Source organism: Trichomycterus rosablanca, chromosome 22 (assembly GCF_030014385.1).
Source record: "Trichomycterus rosablanca isolate fTriRos1 chromosome 22, fTriRos1.hap1, whole genome shotgun sequence".
NCBI classification, from domain to species: Eukaryota; Metazoa; Chordata; class Actinopteri; order Siluriformes; family Trichomycteridae; genus Trichomycterus; species Trichomycterus rosablanca.
The window spans coordinates 10,383,236-10,402,385 of NC_086009.1; the positions used below are offsets into that span (position 1 = coordinate 10,383,236).

The window sequence follows — 19,150 nt, forward strand, 5'->3', positions numbered from 1 at the left end:
TCCCCGTTGGCAATTTAGCGTGGCTCAACACTGCAGTATGCGATATTACCGCCATGTTTTTTGTTTTTGAAAATTACTTAATTTATCTGGATTTTAGAGCTATATAAACAAGCTTTATTGTTAGGCTATACTTCTGTATATTATTGCTTTTTAAATAACAAAGATGAGACAGCTTTAGGACAAATCAAATGTGTGTTTATTGTTAAATACAGAACAGAGCAAGGATGCGCAATAAGAATGCACGGCTTTTAGATATACACTGTGAAACGTAAAAAAGCAAACTGTTTAGGCTAAATATTTTAAGTGCACATCTAATCAAAATATGGTTAAAAAAAACAAAAAAAAAACAACGAAACCTTTTAGAATAAAGTCTAACTAAAACTCGCGGCACTAAAAACTCTCTCTGATGGCGTGCTCGTTGCACAAATACACATGTACTTGCATGCGACTTTCAAGAGCAGAGGAAATCTAGCCCAGTTGTCACGCATTAAAAATGCACTGAAATTAGCTACTATTAACATAACATTATACAACAGATAGTTCCGACCTTACAATCTGATTGGTTGAGAAGCGTTCTAAACGTGCTGATATTCGTGATAACAGCACGGTCTTTTCACACCACAATGGTATTACTCCGCTGACGCGTTGCCATTAACGACAAGCTTCATGCACACAAACGCGCACACAGGCGACACAGACTTTTTTTCCCGGTCGCGTTTTAAATCCGTTATTTGATACACAATCATCTAGCGCACTATGTAGGGAACATAACCAATTGTCTAATTCACTACCTAGTGCACTATGTAGGGAACATATATCCATGATCTGATACACAATCTAGTGCACTATTTAGGGAACATTAATGTGTTTGTAACGCGAACAGTTAGTTAAGCCAGTTAGAAGCTCCTAGTAGTTCTGTTTTCATCCATAGCCTTTGGTGTGTGCGAGAGGTTTTTTTATTTCTTTTTTTTCCCTTCGGAGGTTCTTGCTTTCTTCTTCTTCTTACCTCCCTGAAATGAGTTTTTGCAACTTGGGATGTCTGCTTTGTAGTGTTAAACTTTATATTGGTTGTGGAACTACTTTTTGGCGGAAGGTATTGTCAATATTAAAACATATTTAATATGAAATTCAGGGCTTCTTTGATTTATTTTCTTTCTTTATTTTGTAAAAACTGTTGTATAAAAGCAATAGAACACTCGAGGTCGTGTGTTATCACGAATAACATCACGGCTGTGATGATCTACGGCACTCGCCTTCGGTTCGTGCCTGCGACCAAATCACAGCCGTGATGTTATTCGCGATAACACACTCCCTCTCGTGTTCTATTGCTTAAATATATACTACATTTTAAGTTATTATTCGTTTCAATACATTTTTAATCAACGAAAAAATACATTTCAATCATTCCAGCAAGCCAGCAAGAGAATATTTGCAGGCTGCAATGCCATATTAACTGTCAGTAAGTGTTTTAGTACGCCAAGGCTGTTTAAATATAGTCTAAATGACAAGTATTTTATTGAGTGTAAACTCAATTTGATCATTAATAAACTTGCCTGTAATTAGTGTTGCCATTGTTTCCATCTTAAAACACAAAGCCTGACACTCAGCAGCAACGGATGTGAACAGGTGGCGGGAAAATGACACTCTTAGCTCATTTTCATTATAAATTTATTTAACATTTATTACGCCCGTATGTAGACGTAAAACAAGATGGACCCTGCAAAAAAAAAAAACGAAAGAAAAAACGTGAACATCGCGGTGTGACGGTTGCTTGGCATGCCTTGCGGTTGGCTGGTTTATAGCGCGGTATTTCAAAATTGCGGTTACCGCGACAGCCCTACCTAGAAGCAGTGAAATCTGCTTTTCTAGCGATCCCTAGTCATTCTTTCTGTGCGGCCCGGTAATAAATAGCCCACAGACCGGTACCGGTCCGCAGCCCCGTGGTTGGGGACCACTGCTGTACACCGCAAAATTGCATGCAGATTTTAATTGATTGAGTGCAAATTAAAAATCCCTTGCCAAAATCCCCAAATCCCAAATTAATCCCTCAAATCCCAAGGAGTGGCAACACTGGTCTGACGTTTACGAAGCCTTTTTTAAATGTCCCAATAGAAGGAGTTAATTCATAGTTTAGCACAAAAATAAGGCATGTTCTTTACAGTAATATCAATGGTCTTGAAAGTCTGCTACTACAACAGCCAGCTTTCAGGGCCATGATGATTAGTACTTCTTCAATTACAGACTTAACTAAGCCAATAATAAAAATAACTCTGCTACTTTTTACAGTTCAACACCACATCAACTAAATAAAGGAAATCAATACCCGGGAAGCTTGTGACCAGTAGTGTCAAGTAGATGCACTGTGCTCTTTTTAGTGAATAAAAGAGTTGTTTAGCTGTATCAGTCTGCTACTCCTTTCAGACAGCTGTGACATTCAGCCAAGCTGTAACGTCCCTCTTCCTCCCAATTATCTGATTTGGGTCGTAGACTGATCACTCACACACAAACACACACACACTCTTACTTTACATTCTGTCACGTCCATAATACATAATGTATGACACTTCAACTGTCTCTACTGTCTCTAATCCTAGACATGAGAAATAAGTAAGAATAAATACACTACAATGGTAGATACAAGAATATATATCTCTCTCTTAAATTCTTTACATGATGTAGGGTAATATAATTATGATCCCAAAGGAATTACACAAAGACAGACATGATACTGCTCAAATGAAATGCAGAAGTTAAAATGTACTCACGTGTCCATTAAATAAATGCATTATGCAGCAAAGACTGACAGTGACTGTATCAGGGGACTCAAGAAAAAAGAAAAAGAATAAGTATGGGTGATATAAAGATATGTAGAGTAGTTAATGCAGTTTCGGAAATGTGAGTGGAGATTAGCATCTGCTGTGCTGAAAGATCAGGGCAGCCACAGTTTCCTGAGAAACTGCTGCTTATATTTCTACAGCTGTGAGTTGTTATAAGGGCTGGCACCGATCCGATACTCTGTATTGGTATCAGTCCAATATCGGCCCAAATCACTGGATCGGATATCAAAAGGAAAACAACATGTAATCCAATCTAATACTGTTGCTTAATGTAAATAACACTTAATGTAAATAAGGCCATTGTGTGTAAAGCAAATAACACACGAAGATACAGTGTATCACAAATGTGAGTACACCCCTCACATTTCTGCAAATATTTCATTATATCTTTTCATGGGACAACACTATAGACATGAAACTTGGATATAACTTAGAGTAGTCAGTGTACAGCTTGTATAGCAGTGTAGATTTACTGTCTTCTGAAAATAACTCAACACACAGCCATTAATGTCTAAATAGCTGGCAACATAAGTGAGTACACCCCACAGTGAACATGTCCAAATTGTGCCCAAATGTGTCGTTGTCCCTCCCTGGTGTCATGTGTCAAGGTCCCAGGTGTAAATGGGGAGCAGGGCTGTTAAATTTGGTGTTTTGGGTACAATTCTCTCATACTGGCCACTGGATATTCAACATGGCACCTCATGGCAAAGAACTCTCTGAGGATGTGAGAAATAGAATTGTTGCTCTCCACAAAGATGGCCTGGGCTATAAGAAGATTGCTAACACCCTGAAACTGAGCTACAGCATGGTGGCCAAGGTCATACAGCGGTTTTCCAGGACAGGTTTCACTCGGAACAGGCTTCGCCAGGGTCGACCAAAGAAGTTGAGTCCACGTGTTCGGCGTCATATCCAGAGGTTGGCTTTAAAAAATAGACACATGAGTGCTGCCAGCATTGCTGCAGAGGTTGAAGATGTGGGAGGTCAGCCTGTCAGTGCTCAGACCATACGCCGCACACTGCATCAACTCGGTCTGCATGGTCGTCATCCCAGAAGGAAGCTGACGCACAAGAAAGCCCGCAAACAGTTTGCTGAAAACAAGCAGTCCAAGAACATGGATTACTGGAATGCCCTGTGGTCTGACGAGACCAAGATAAACTTGTTTGGCCCAGATGGCGCCCTGGTGAGAAGTACCAAGACAACTGTATCTTGCCTACAGTCAAGCATGGTGGTGGTAGCATCATGGTCTTGGGCTGCATGAGTGTTGCTGGCACTGGGGAGCTGCAGTTCATTGAGGGAAACATGAATTCCAACATGTACTGTGACATTCTGAAACAGAGCATGATCCCCCTCCCTTCGAAAACTGGGCCTCATGGCAGTTTTCCAACAGGATAACGACCCCAAACACAACCTCCAAGATGACAACTGCCTTGCTGAGGAAGCTGAAGGTAAAGGTGATGGACTAAACCCAATTGAGCACCTGTGGCGCATCCTCAAGTGGAAGGTGGAGGAGTTCAAGGTGTCTAACATCCACCAGCTCCGTGATGTCATCATGGAGGAGTGGAAGAGGATTCCAGTAGCAACCTGTGCAGCTCTGGTGAATTCCATGCCCAGGAGGGTTAAGGCAGTGCTGGATAATCATGGTGGTCACACAAAATATTGACACTTTGGGCACAATTTGGACATGTTCACTGTGGGGTGTACTCACTTATGTTGCCAGCCATTTAGACATTAATGGCTGTGTGTGGAGTTATTTTCAGAAGACAGTAAATCTACACTGCTATACAAGCTGTACACTGACTACTCTAAGTTATATCCAAGTTTCATTTCTATAGTGTTGTCCCATGAAAAGATATAATAAAATATTTGCAGAAATGTGAGGGGTGTACTCACTTTTGTGATACACTGTACGTTCCAACAGAGATGCTGTGCAGCTCCTTCGGCAACTGCCGTAACAAGGTGTTTTTTTGATGACATCATTTTGATGACATCATTAACATCTGCCACTGATCTACAACTAATCTACAACAGCCATTCAGAAATTAAAACACACTGATCTACTTAAACTTTTAGCATTAAAAAAAATCATCTACTACTGCCACATCTAACAACACTGTTTAAACACAATAAAAATCACTTTATAAATGATAAATCGCTTATCTGAGATAAAGAAAAAGATAAAAGAGAAAGAAAGAGATAAAAGAGATAAAGAAAGAAATCCCGCTTGGAGATCTCTCACATCCTCAATGATTAATCCATTAGTGTTATGAAATAAAACAAACTACATCGTTTCCCGTTTAGCCACAGATGTCCTCTTCAAAATCCAGCAGGGATTAATAATCTAAAAACGTGACAGAACTTTAACAGAAAATCTCAACTCTGCGTCAATTCTAATTGGTCCATTGCGTTTGATTGACATCCACATCTTCCAATTGTAGACACTTTGGACGACACGCCGTAAAGCGAGATGTGTCACGTGAGCATCAGCTGGAACGTAAGTGAAACCAAAAATGCTGCTAAATGTTCTGTGTGTAAAGGTTCAAATAAAAGAAGCAGTTCTGTATAAGTGTGATGTTGTAGCTTCTGTATTTATTCCTTTAGAATATTTGTTTCACAGTCTGAGCATTTTTATTTAGATAGCTAGTTTAACCATGGTGCATTGAGACATGTATTATTACTGCTTAGTTGTTTGAGAGGGGAAATGACAGTAGGATTGGTATTGGTATCGGTAAATACTCAATTTGCAGTATAGGTATCGGACATAAAAAAGAGGTATCGAGCTAGCACTAGTTGTTATATAATTGTTTTGCTTTTAAAACACTCTGTAATCTAACCTCTCTCAAATATACAGTGATTTACTAATACTGTGGAGAATAGGGTTAGGTTAATGCTCATTACTGCTGCACTCAACTGTACAATGATTAGAATACGAATAGACTTGAGGCATTAACGTTAATACTGGACACAATTTAGATTCCTGTAAAGCTGCACAGCATTTAACCTGATATTTCATGTCAGATTTAATCACGTCACAGCTTTAGCACAGCTTTAGATGTATGTGCAGAATTTTGCTCACAGTTTAGTTTAGTGGTCATTAATTTGCAGGCTATCAATTATCAATTAGCATGATTTGTATGACTAATTGCCCCCTGGCTAAAGCAGCGTGTAAAACGAACTCAAGCGAGACATGATGACTGTTGCAACAAGACCCTAAGGCACCAATCCACTACGATTTGCTTAGCACAAGGATGCATCTTTCTACTGTCAAAACTACACATGAAGAACTCGCAATTAGACTACATTATGACTAGCAATATGACCCCCATCCCTACTCCACTTTGTGGGTAATTTGGTTTTGGATTTAAAAAGGAAGATCAGAGTCAGTTAAGTACTGCGTAAAATGTTAAACTGATTACACCCAAAACATGTAAGAACAAAAATTTCATGTTATTAATTTCTAAGCATTATTGCAAGAGTGCAAAAGCAAAATTGCACACATGAATGGCAGGACATTAAATAAAAACAGAACAGAATGCCTTTATTTGTCAAGTATAATAGAATAAAATGCCTTTATTTGTCAAATATAAATATCCAGGTGTACAGGACAATGAAATTCTTATTCGCATTTCCCAGCTTGTTTGAAAGCTGGGGGTCAAAGTGGAGGGTCAGCCAATGTACGACGGCGTGTTATGCCAACTTCACACTACACGACTTTTAAGTTGTCAGATCGCTGTACAACAGTTCCCACTACACAACTGGATTTCTTGCACTCGGGAGTCTTTTTTAGCTGTTGTGGGTTTTTTTTTGTAGGGGGTCACACACTACACGATCATGAGGAATCGCAGGCGAGTCTGTCTGGTCTCCCAAACTACGTTTTGTCATTAAAATACGTGAGAAATGACGAGGGGTTTAATGATACCACGTCCAAAAATGCACGTCAAAAATAAGTGAGCAATCAAAGTTGTTTGTGTGCTGATGTGCAACATAACGTCAAGGAGAAAAAATCAATGAATCCGAGTGGATTGGGCTACGCGGCCAGCAGGGATTGTCTGTACTGTAGTGTGTTGGAGTAATAAATATTTTTTGCAATGCAGCGTTTATATAATGTTTTGTCGAGAACGATAAGGTCAGAAATACTGTAAAACGTGTGTGTGCCAATGTGTTCTGATAGAAACTATATTATGCCCCTGTCCCACGTTTTTACAACCCCCCCCCGTATTTTGCGTTCTCATTGGCCGTAGGTCAACTCACTGCCAGTAGCCCGACTGATCCTGATATTTAGCATGCTAGATATTTTTCTGAGTCGCTTGGATCGAGTTGTTAAACAGTTCACACATAGCAATTGAGAGCCGAGTTACGATCCCCGAAAAACGCAGAGTTGCTTCTTAGTCGGCACATCTAGCGGCGACCAGTCGGCGAGCAAAAATCGTGTGGTGTGAACTAGGTATTAGGGGCCTTGTTTAATAGCACAACAGTGGCTGCATGGAAAAGCTGGGATTCAAACACTCAACCTTTCAATTAATAGCCCAAAGCTCTACCCACTAAGCTACCACTGTCCCAAAATATGAATATGACCAATAATATGAACTATTTAAATTAATACCAATAAATGTTAAGGAAACTTAATGACCAACACAAAAAGGTCTGAGGTGCTTGTAAAAAATACCTCCTGCAGTCTGTCTGGTACCAATATTATAACTGGCCTTTCAGTTCACCAGTATTCTTCATTTTGAGGGTTAGCGAAAGCTTTTACCATTAACTAAAGATTTCCACCATGGGTAGTCAGATGAATTGATGAATTGTCACATGAATTGTCAAGTGAACGTGACAGTCTGCCTCGCAGTCTCTGTTCTAGTTCAACCCAAAGGTGTTTGAGGGGGTTAAGGACAGCGCTTTGAACAAGCCCGTCAAGTTCTTCCACACCGAAATCATCCAGCTATGCCTTTACAGACCTTGATTTGGGCAATGTGCAATTGAATCAAGCTGAAACAGAAAAGGGCCTTTCTGTTTAAAAAGCATACAATTGTCCAAAATGTCTCGATATGCTGAAGGATTAAAATTTCCCTTCACTTAACCAAAAGGGCATAGGCCAACCCCTGAAAAACAACCCCACAGCATTATCTCTCCTTCACCAATCTGTACAGTTGGCACAATGCAGTCAGGAAGATAATCTTCTCCTGTCCAGACTTATCCATCAGATGGGCAAATAGAGAAGCATGATTTTTCACTCCGCAGGTCATGTTTACACTGCTCTAGAGTCCAGTGGCATAAAGCTTTATCCCACTCAACACTTGCCATTGAACTTGGTGTTGTAAGGCTTGCAGGCAGGTGCTTGGCCATGGAAATTAATGTTTTTCCTACCACTCTACGCCACATATATAAATGTTTTCCATCAATTCTTACATCTATTCAATTTGTCTAAATATCAAATAATAGCGGACACACAAATGTGCATGTGTTCCTTCACCAACACTTCTACATTATATTGGAAAAAAGGAAAGAAATGGCATTAAAAAGCAAACAATGACAAATGGCATTTAAGTTGGCTCAGTTTGTATGTAACAGGCTTAACACAAATGACGTACAGACACACACATTCCTCCCACTCAGTAAAAGACCTCCAAAAACGATAAGGAATAAAGCCAAAGTTACTGTTCCACCTCTAACACTGAGTCATTTAAGGCACATCTCTGAAGCAGAATGATTAACACATAAACCTATGATTAATATAGTCCAGAGTGAGATTAACACAATCTTTAAGGGAGAAGCGTTTTTCTGTCGAGCAGTCACTAATCACATGGGTACTAGAGACTACTACGAAGAGAAAAAAAATTCATATTTAGTGTTTAGATAAGAAACTTTAGCAAAATGTAATTTAGAAACTAATAATGTTCATTATTCCGAGAACAAGTGCAGACTTGCATATTTAAAGATAATAATGCATAGGCTATGAATTAAGCTAAATAGAGCAGATTACAATAAACATGGTGTTCTTTATCTTAAACTATGTTACACAAGGGTTAATATAGTAGCAGACAGGCATAATATTTAAATGTATTAATGTAAATACATTAAAGTAAATATAGTGCACATTTACCCACCTAGAATAACAGACACACACACACAGATCCACAAGGGATATAAAGTCCACACACCGCTGTTAAAATACAACGTTTTTGTGATGCAACAAGTCAGACCAAGATAAATAATTTTAGATTAATTGACACCTTTAATTGTGACCTATAATCTGTACAATTCAACTTAAAAACTAAAATTATTTAAATGAGAGGAAGGCTAAAATAATGTGGCTGCATAAATGTACACATCCTCTTATAATTGGGGGGGGCTATGTTCAGAATGAACCAATCACATTTAAACTCATGTTGAATAGTAATCAACGTGCCATCAATGTGACTTATTAACACTATATAAAGTTCAGCTATTTTGGTAATGTGATTTTTCTGACATTCACTTAGTTGCATCTTAGCACAGTGGCTCAGTGGGTAGCACTCTCATCTCACAAAAAAAAGGTCCTGTTCGGGTCCTTTCTGTGTGGAGTTTACACGTTCTCCCCGTGTCTGTGTGGGTTTCCTCTGGGAGCTCCAGTTTCCTCCCACAGTCCAAAGACATGCAAGTGAGGTGGATTGGAGATACAAAAGTGTCCATGACTGTCTTTGAAATTAACTTGTAAACTAACAAAAAAACTGGATGTTGTCATAAAATCAAATGTTCCTTCAACAAAGTATTAGTTTATGAGTGTGCATATTTATAAAACCACATTAGTGATCTTTTATTTTTGCCCCTAAAAGATTTCAGTTTGCTTTTCAATTGAATTGTACAGATTATAGGTCACATTAAAGGTGGGAAAAGTTCTTAAAGTATTTTTATTGGTCACATTTTTTTACATCACACAAACCTATCCACAATACATAAAGAGCTGCACAATGCTGTGATTTGTTTTTTATCAAAAATTAATATTTAATAATAAGGAATGTTAAAGAATTAACCGATAAACACCACTAAAGTCATTGTTCAATGAAGGTTGTTGATTAAAAATGTCTTCTAAATTCACTTGCAACAGCTGACGCTTGATCGCTATTAAGATTACAGCTGCACTCTGTACAGAGTAAGAACACCAGTTTGAACCAGGTAAGAACATTCTTACCCACCCCTTTTTTTTTTTAAATAATGTGGATATTTAGCATCACATTACACTATAAACATAAAACTCTAACATCTTATAGAAACTACACTAATGTCAGGAAGTGTTTCAATACAGTGACTGTATCTTTAACAGTTATGAAAAGCATGTGTAATTAATGAATGTGAGAGGACAGGAGAGAACATCGCATTTTGTGTGTGTGTATATATATATACAGTCATGGCCAAAAGTGTTGGCACCCCTGAATTTTTTCCAGAAAATGAAGTATTCCTCCTAGAAAATTATTGCAATTACACATGTTTTGTTATACACATGTTTATTTCCTTTGTGTGTATTGGAACAACACAAAAAAGCAGAGAACAAAAGGCAAATTTGACATAATTTCACACAAAACTCCAAAAATGGGCCGGACAAAATTATTGGCACCCTTTCAAAATTGTGGGTAAATAACTTTGTTTCAAGCATGTGATGCTCGTTTAAACTCACCTGTGGCAAGTAACAGGTGTGGGAAATATAAAAATCACACCTAAAACCAGATAAAAAGGAGAGAAGTTGACTCAGTCTTTGCATTGTGTGTCTGTGTGTGCCACACTAAGAATGGAGAACAGAAAGAGGAGAAGAGAACTGTCTGAGGACTTGAGAACCAAAATTGTGGAAAAATATCAACAATCTCAAGGTTACAAGTCCATCTCCAGAGATCTTGATGTTCCTTTGTCCACGGTGCGCAACATAATCAAGAAGTTTACAATCCATGGCACTGTAGCTAATCTCCCTGGACGTGGACGGAAGAGAAAAATTGATGAAAGGTTGCAACGCAGGATAGTCCGGATGGTGGATAAGCAGCCCCAATCAAGTTCCAAAGAAATTCAAGCTGTCCTGCAGGCTCAGGGTGCATCAGTGTCAGCGCGAACTATCCGTCGACATTTGAATGAAATGAAACGCTATGGCAGGAGACCCAGGAGGACCCCACTGCTGACACAGAGACATAAAAAAGCTAGACTGCAGTTTGCCAAAATGTCTGTGAGTAAGCCAAAATCCTTCTTGGAAAACGTCTTGTGGACAGATGAGACCAAGATAGAGCTTTTTGGTAAAGCACATCATTCTACTGTTTACCGAAAACGGAATGAGGCCTACAAAGAAAAGAACACAGTACCTACAGTCAAATATGGTGGAGGTTCAAAGATGTTTTGGGGTTGTTTTGCTGCCTCTGGCCCTGGGTGCCTTGACTGTGTGCAAGGCATCATGAAATCTGAAGATTACCAAAGGATTTTGGGTCGCAATGTAGGGCGCAGTGTCAGAAAGCTGGGTTTGTGTCCTAGGTCATGGGTCTTCCAGCAGGACAATGACCCCAAACATACTTCAAAAAGCACCCAGAAATGGATGGAAACAAAGCGCTGGAGAGTTCTGAAGTGGCCAGCAATGAGTCCGGATCTAAATCCCATTGAACACCTGTGGAGAGATCTTAAAATTGCTGTTGGGAGAAGGCACCCTTCAAATATGAGAGACCTGGAGCAGTTTGCAAAAGAAGAGTGGTCCAGAATTCCAGTTGAGAGGTGTAAGAAGCTTGTTGATGGTTATAGGAAGCGATTGATTTCAGTTATTTTTTCCAAAGCGTGTGCAACCAAATATTAAGTTGAGGGTGCCAATAATTTTGTCTGGCCCATTTTTGGAGTTTTGGAGTTGAAATTATGTCAAATTTGCCTTTTGTTCTCTGCTTTTTTGTGTTGTTCCAATACACACAAAGGAAATAAACATGTGTATAACAAAACATGTAATTGCAATAATTTTCTGGGAGAAATATTTCATTTTCTGGAAAAACTTCAGGGGTGCCAACACTTTCGGCCATGACTGTATATACAGTATATACAGTATATATACAGTGTATCACAAAAGTGAGTACACCCCTCACATTTCTGCAGATATTTAAGTATATCTTTTCATGGGACAACACTGACAAAATGACACTTTGGCACAATGAAAAGTAGTCTGTGTGCAGCTTATATAACAGTGTAAATTTATTCTTCCCTCAAAATAACTCAATATACAGCCATTAATGTCTAAACCACCGGCAACAAAAGTGAGTACACCCCTTAGTGAAAGTTCCTGAAGTGTCAATATTTTGTGTGGCCATCATTATTTCCCAGAACTGCCTTAACTCTCCTGGGCATGGAGTTTACCAGAGCTTCACAGGTTGCCACTGGAATGCTTTTCCACTCCTCCATGACGACATCACGGAGCTGGCGGATATTCGAGACGTTGCGCTCCTCCACCTTCCGCTTGGATTCCCCAAAGATTTTCTATTGGGTTTAGGTCTGGAGACATGCTTGGCCAGTCCATCACCTTTACCCTCAGCCTCTTCAATAAAGCAGTGGTCGTCTTAGAGGTGTGTTTGGGGTCATTATCATGCTGGAACACTGCCCTGCGACCCAGTTTCCGGAGGGAGGGGATCATGCTCTGCTTCAGTATTTCACAGTACATATTGGAGTTCATGTGTCCCTCAATGAAATGTAACTCCCCAACACCTGCTGCACTCATGCAGCCCCAGACCATGGCATTCCCACCACCATGCTTGACTGTAGGCATGACACACTTATCTTTGTACTCCTCACCTGATTGCCGCCACACATGCTTGAGACCATCTGAACCAAACAAATTAATCTTGGTCTCATCAGACCATAGGACATGGTTCCAGTAATCCATGTCCTTTGTTGACATGTCTTCAGCAAACTGTTTGCAGGCTTTCTTGTGTAGAGACTTCAGAAGAGGCTTCCTTCTGAGGTGACAGCCATGCAGACCAATTTGATGTAGTGTGCGGCGTATGGTCTGAGCACTGACAGGCTGACCCCCCACCTTTTCAATCTCTGCAGCAATGCTGACAGCACTCCTGCGCCTATCTTTCAAAGACAGCAGTTGGATGTGACGCTGAGCACGTGCACTCAGCTTCTTTGGACGACCAACGCGAGGTCTGTTCTGAGTGGACCCTGCTCTTTTAAAACGCTGGATGATCTTGGCCACTGTGCTGCAGCCCAGTTTCAGGGTGTTGGCAATCTTCTTGTAGCCTTGGCCATCTTCATGTAGCGCAACAATTCGTCTTTTAGGATCCTCAGAGAGTTCTTTGCCATGAGGTGCCATGTTGGAACTTTCAGTGACCAGTATGAGAGAGTGTGAGAGCTGTACTACTAAATTGAACACACCTGCTCCCTATGCACACCTGAGACCTAGTAACACTAACAAATCACATGACATTTTGGAGGGAAAATGACAAGCAGTGCTCAATTTGGACATTTAGGGGTGTAGTCTCTTAGGGGTGTACTCACTTTTGTTGCCGGTGGTTTAGACATTAATGGCTGTATATTGAGTTATTTTGAGGGAAGAATAAAGTTACACTGTTATATAAGCTGCACACAGACTACTTTTCATTGTGTCAAAGTGTCATTTTGTAAGTGTTGTCCCATGAAAAGATATACTTAAATATCTGCAGAAATGTCAGGGGTGTACTCACTTTTGTGATACACTGTATATGCATACACACATGTGTAGTTAGTGAATGAAGGGGGAGGACAGGAGAAAACATCTCATATACAGTATATATGAGATGTTTTCTCCTGTCCTCTCCCTTCATTCACATTCACTAACTACACATGCTCTTCATAACTGTTAAAGATACAGTCACTGTATTGAAGAACTTCCTGACATTAGTGTAGTTTTACTGTTACGCATTAAAATCAGAAATGGTAAAGCCATTTCGCATCAGTATGGTGTTAGGCTTCATGTTCAACAAAAATAATGTGGATATTTAGCATCACGTTCCACTATAAAAGCACAAAGTAATGTCAGAAAATGCTTTCATAAACCAAGTACATGCAAAGCATGTGTAGTTGCGAATTTAATGTTTGCTACCCACACTATTTAAAAATCCACATTTTGAATTTTGGAGCATAGAGAAGGTAAATCCAAATGTTCAAACGGTCCTACCACACCTTACTATGATTTTCAAAAAAATGTAAATATTTTAATATTAAGACAAATTCTTAATTAAATGAATTAGTACAGACTTGAGATATTCAGTCTTAAATCACTGAAGAACAGAAAACCTTCTCAGACAAATACATATTCTCTCTCAGTCCATGCGGTCTACAGTAGCTAAAGAAGAGATGGCAAACTGAATAAGAATTGTAAACCTATCAGGGAACATGAACAGCAAATCCCTATTCTGCTTAAATAGTAGATTAGCTACAAACAGTTTTTAGAGAGTTTTTGAGGCTGTGTAATATATACTGTATATACACTGCCTGGCCAAAAGAAAAGGTCACACACTCTTATATTTCGCTGGACCGCCTTTAGCTTTGATTACGGCACGCATTCGCTGTGGCATCGTTTCCACAAGCTTCTGCAATGTCACAACATTTATTTCTGTCCAGAGTTGCATTAATTTTTCCCCAAGATCTTGTATTGATGATGGGAGATTTGGACCACTGCACAAAGTCTTCTCCAGCACATCCCAAAAATTCTCAATGGGGTTCAGGTCTGGACTCTGTGGTGATCAATCCATTGTGTAAAAGATGTCTCATGCTCCCTGAAGCACTCTTTCACAGTTTGAGCCCGATGAATCCTGGCATTGTCATCTTGGAATATTCCTGTGCCATCAGGGAAGAAAAAATCCATTGATGGAATAACCTGGTGGTTCAGTATATTCAGGTAGTCAGCTGACCTCATTCTTTGGGCACATAACGTTGCTGAACCTAGACCTGACCAACTGCAGCAACCCCAGATCATAGCACTGCCCCCACAGGCTTGTACGGTAGGCACTAGGCATGATGGGTGCATCACTTCAGCCGCCTCTCTTCTTACCCTGATGCGCCCATCACTCTGGAACAGGGTTAATCTGGACTCATCAGGCCACATGACCTTCTTCCATTGCTCCAGATTCCACTCTTTATGCTCCCTAGCAAATTGAAGCCGTTTTTGCCGGTTAGCCTCACTGACAAGTGGTTTTCTTAAGGCTACACAGCTGTTTAGTCCCAATCCCTTGAGTTCCCTTCGCATTGTGCATGTGGAAATGCTCTTACTTTCACTATTAAACATATCCCTGAGTTCTACTGTAGTTTTTCTACCATTTGATTTCACCAAACGTTTAAGTGGTCGCCGATCACGATCATTCAAGATTTTTTTTCCAACCACATTACTTCCTGGAAGATGATGTTTCCCCACTGTCCTTCCACTTTTTAATAATGCGTTGGACAGTTCTTAACCCGATTTTAGTAGTTTCAGCAATCTCCTTGGATGTTTTCTCTGCTTCATGCATGCCAATAATATGACCCTTCTGAAACAGATTAACATCTTTTCCACGACCACAGGATGTGTCTTTCGACATGGTTGTTTAACAAATGAGAAGCTACTCACTGCATCAGTTAGGGTTAAATAACTTGTTGCCAGCTGAAACAATCACCCATGCAGTAATTATCCAATGGGAGGCTCTTACCGATATGCTTAGTTAAATCCAGGTGGTGACCTTTTTTTTGGCCAGGCAGTGTATAAGCATGTGTAGTTTGTGAATATAATGAACTGTTTGCTATTACACTATTTAAAAACCACATTCTGAATTCTGGAGCATATAGAAGGTAAAAAAAATGTTTAAAAGATCCTACAACTCCAGCTCTGCATCACCGGTTCGAAGCTGAGTGGCTGTATGGGCAACGATTGGCCGGTTGCTCAGTTGGGGGGTGGGACAAAGAACCGGATGTGGGTCTCTCTCTGTCAGAATGCGATTACGACCTCTGCCGGCTGATTAGAGGCGCCTGCACAAGAGATGAGGAAGAGTGCCCTTAGGGTGTGTCTCTCCGCATGCAACGCTAGGTGGCGCCAAACTCATAAAAATGTGTGGGTGGCAAAAATGCATCCGGCTGCTGCTCATGTTTCGGAGGGGATATGGGTTACCTTCGATCTCCTCGGTCAGGGCAGGGTTCGGCATAGACAAGAGGAAGCACGATGCAAATTGAATAATTAGATGCGCTAAAGGGGGAGAAAAAAAGGATCCTACAACTCTTTATTATAATTTTCAAAAAAATGTGAATATTTTAATATTATAATAACTATAAATTATAATAGTTAGGGCTGGGCGGTATGACGGTACATTCGGTAAATCGTCTTTGATTGCTCATACCGTATGGATTTTTCAAATACCGCCATACCATAGCATAGTTAATACAACAGCTGAAAACCTTCTCAGACAAATATGTATTCTCTCTCAGTCCATGTAGTCTCGGTCTACAGTAGCTGAAGAAGAGATGACAAACTGAATAATAATTGTAAACCTATCAGTAAACATGAACAGCAAATCTCTATTCAGCTTAAATAGTAGATTAGCTACATACAGTTCTTTTAAAGAGTTTTTGAAGCTGTGTAATTGAACATTCCTCTAAAGTTATCACAAAATGTTTAAAAGCTGTAGACAAAACATTACAAACTACAAAGTATAAACAAGACAGATTGAGCAAGCGTGACTGTGAAGCATGAGAAGCAGCCGTGCTGATCAAAGACATGAACACATTTCTAGCGGCAGGGTAATTAGCCAGTTCTGACCGGAGGGTCAGCCCTCTTTTTTCACTTCAAACTTGTTCCCACATCAGATCCATCACATGTGTATAGGTTTTAACCAGCCTTAAAAATGCAAACATAGGTCAGAACATTGAAGGGTGAACTTTCTCCTGTCTACCCTAACCAGAAGAATGAAAGTAAGAAAGTTTAACATTAATCATATTTAATTTTAGCTGTAGGTCTTATTTTTGTAAACTCGTCTTACATATAGTCTTTCGATTGAATAGGAAATTTACTCCAATTCACTCGCATGTTTTTGGACTGTGGGAGGCAACCGGAGCTCCCAGGGGACACCCATGCAGACACAGGAAGAACATGCAAAGTCCACACAGAAAGGACCTGGTCAGAACATCTTACATACAGTCTTTGGATTGAATAGGCACAAACTAGCACTAATACATTAGAAAATCATGTGAAAAGCCTATTTAAAAAAATAGACAGTGTTATCGCCCTTATGGGCTTCAACAAGCTCATGAGTCTGACTGAAAACCTAGTGAGCTCTCTACATAAACGGCATTTTAGGTCATCCTATGCACACTCCCTAAAAGAAGGCTGTTTAAATTCTTAGATACTTAAAATGCTGTTTTCTTCATTTATCGCCACACACAGTGGCTCTGACTGATGCAGTTGCTGCTGTTCTTAATAAATGATGTGAAGATGTAGTTCTTCTGCTTCTGGTAGTATTTATAATCCTACATTTATTGTAAATAGGTAGTGTGTAAATATGAACAAGGCTAAATATGAAGCACAGGAATAATTTTAGATGCAAAACAGCATATTTATTGTTTGGTAAACAATAGTGGTGTTACAGATTTCATCTATAAGCACAATTAGATGTGCTAATGTAGCAAAGCATCCACGTCGATACACACAAATGCATTTTAAAAATCTATCCAACAGTACATAAATGAATAGTAGTTATACAACAATAAGCAAAACATTAGGACCACATAACTAATATGCTATTAAAACAGCTCTGACATTTGGTATCTAGTGGGCCTTCTGCTACTGTACATTGCAAGATGGGTCCTGGAAAAAAACAGGATTCTTAGGACCTGCCAACCTTCTTGTATCGTCCTAATGATTTGGATTATCAGTGAATGACTGTCAATAAAGACAAAAAAAATTAAGCTTAAAAAGTCGTCATGTGTTTGAAACCTAGGGAGCTCTCTACATAGACGGTATTTCACGTCATCCTACGCGCGCTCATGAGAAGTAGGCTGTTCGAAATCCTAGATGCCTTAATATGCTCACTAGTAAGGTATCTTAAAATTTCAACGCTTTTTTGACTCAAGAACGAGTGAACATCCAATGCTGCCTTAGCGATGAAGGCAATCCCAGTATTCAGTGTGAAAATTCACAGAAAAATAAAAAACATGGCGGACGGTGCGGAGAAACTAACGAGTTATTTTTAATCGTAAATAAACTATTATTGATTTTTAATTTGTATAAACGTGTATAAAAGTATCATTAATTTGCAATGACAAATTCCAATGTCAGCGAATGTAACCGTTTTCGGTACATGGAGGGAGATGTTAGTTGACATGCTGGTGTGTTGTGCCACCCCATCCCATTGGTTTAAATGGCATGAGGCTAACTGTGTTAGCATAGTTAGTAAAAACTGATGGAATTGCTGTCTGAGTAGTGCATTTGATTAACATGCCTTATAAGTCAATGACTTATTAGAATCCTCTCTACTTAGGCAGCTGTCTAGGTAGGCAGTAAGACAGCAAGACAGCTCACTAGGTTTTCAAACACAACCAATGTCTAACTGATCGTTGGTGACGCTGTCAATGGCTAGTACCCATATTTAATCACTAGGCTGTAAAACATAATTTTTTTAAATACCTTTTTAAATGACGACAGTAATCAAACAATACAGAGGCCTCACACTGGGTCACCCATAGACATGTGACTTTTAAAACAGCCTCTGTGACTACAAACAGCAATGTAAAAATCCAGCACGAATGCTGCTTTTGTGTTTTTCAATTACAGCTTCCCATAAAATCTTAAAATTACTTTCATGCACTTTTACAATTTCTTTGTGACGGTGGAGCAGCCTCACAACCCTAGAAACAATTCAGTGGTTCCTACCTGTTTTCAGATCAAAATCCATTAAACATCTGGTGAAAAAAGGGAGTCCATCGTCATGCCAGGTGTATCTTCCACACACACAGTCACTCTATTTTTCTCGCCATTGCTTGGCATTTGTTTATCTGTGCTTAAGTCCCAGAAGATTGCTGCCCTGCGATTCCACTTAGAAACCTAAAAACAGAACACAGACAAAAAGGGAAATTCCCATTAGAATCACTATGTGGTAAACACCAGTAAGCTGGAGAAGTGGAACTTAACTCAGTCAGAAAACACTAAATGATTTTGCAAACAAAGCCCTGAAATAGCTTAAATAGCAAAGAAAAAACCTTTTTTGTTTTTTACCATACTGTTTTACTGATAATCCAACCATGCTAAATCTCAAAGGCTGCTCAGTTTATCTCAGAAAGGCATGCATAATTGAACAGTGGCTCTCATATGGTGCAGAATGTGGAAAATTGCCCAG

General features: G+C 39.5%; 1 protein-coding gene across 1 annotated transcript in view; it reads right to left on the reverse strand.

The window, feature by feature from the left end:
- Positions 1-19,150, reverse strand: part of spop (speckle type BTB/POZ protein) — a 213,257-nt gene that overhangs the window by 142,906 nt on the left and 51,201 nt on the right. The window contains exon 2 of the mRNA XM_063018506.1: positions 18,688-18,858. The gene's annotated coding sequence lies outside the window, so the exon portion shown is untranslated. The remainder of the gene's footprint in view (positions 1-18,687; positions 18,859-19,150) is intronic.